Source organism: Priapulus caudatus, unplaced genomic scaffold, assembly GCF_000485595.1.
Source record: "Priapulus caudatus unplaced genomic scaffold, Priapulus_caudatus-5.0.1 Scaffold382, whole genome shotgun sequence".
Lineage (NCBI taxonomy): Eukaryota > Metazoa > Priapulida > Priapulimorpha > Priapulimorphida > Priapulidae > Priapulus > Priapulus caudatus.
In genome coordinates, this window is record NW_014577443.1 from 239,618 (window position 1) to 240,668 (window position 1,051).

At 45.4% G+C, this 1,051-nt stretch overlaps 1 protein-coding gene across 1 annotated transcript in view; it reads right to left on the reverse strand.

The window, feature by feature from the left end:
- LOC106809764 (solute carrier family 23 member 2-like) overlaps positions 1-1,051 on the reverse strand; it is a 33,919-nt gene that overhangs the window by 15,846 nt on the left and 17,022 nt on the right.

The following is a 1,051-nucleotide window of genomic DNA, read 5'->3' on the forward strand; positions in this document are numbered from 1 at the left end:
GTGAGAAAAGGGGTAGAAAGAGAGAGAGAGAGAGAGAGAGAAAGAGGAGAGAGAGAGAGAGAGAGAGAGAAAGAGAGAGGGAGAGAGAGAGAGAGATAGCGCGCGATGAGAGAGAGATAGACAAGATAAAGAGATGGGAGAGGAAGAGAGAGAGAAAAGAGAGAGGAGAGAGAGATAGATCCAGAGAAAGAGAGGCGAAGAGAAGGTGAGGAATAGAGATGAGAGAGACGGCTGGATGGGAATAGGAGATACCAAGATAGTGGTGATTACGATGAGGATGATGATCATGAGTCATGACGAGACGACAGGCACACATACACGCCGACAGCATCGATGATCATTGAGATCACATGTCCTCGGACTATCGTTAGATTGTGAGCCCACTTCGTGCGCATCCACATTCACCAGTCTACGATTTGACCGGGCTGGAGGGGCGCCTGACCGCGTCTCTTCTTACGCTTCTCAATGCTCTCAGTAACAGTTGACACTTGTGCTATGGCCTGCCTCTTTGGCTAACTTATAATGTTTGACGCCCATCTTTTCAGTTCAATATCTGTCTTATTATATTATGTCTTTGCTTCGTCATTCACTATCAATTTCATTATCAATTCATTATAATTCCATACAACTAACCTTTGTTATTTAGCTCCAATTATCTCTTTATACGCGTTATCTATTGTATGACTTCTCTCTCTCTTTCAACGGCGAGCCATCGTAAAAACGTCTTTAACTCTAGTCTTATATCTCCTCATCAACTCCTCGCGCAGCAAACCACTCACTTGTCATAACATTGCTCTCTCTCCCTCCTCTCCTCTCTCTCGACTGAGAGCAAAATGCCAGGTGTCGAACCCCGCCTGTGTCCCACCAGTCAATTGACTGTCGTCTATTCCTTGTAACATTCGGAGCCGAGCAGCAGCTCGTAGCGTCATACTCAAAATATCAATCTATCTGATATACCAAAGTGTCACAACTCGTACAATGAACCGAAATAGAAGCTCACATATGCTCCTCAAGGGGGGAAGCGGATCTCGGTGTTTCAAAAGCCAGTTCG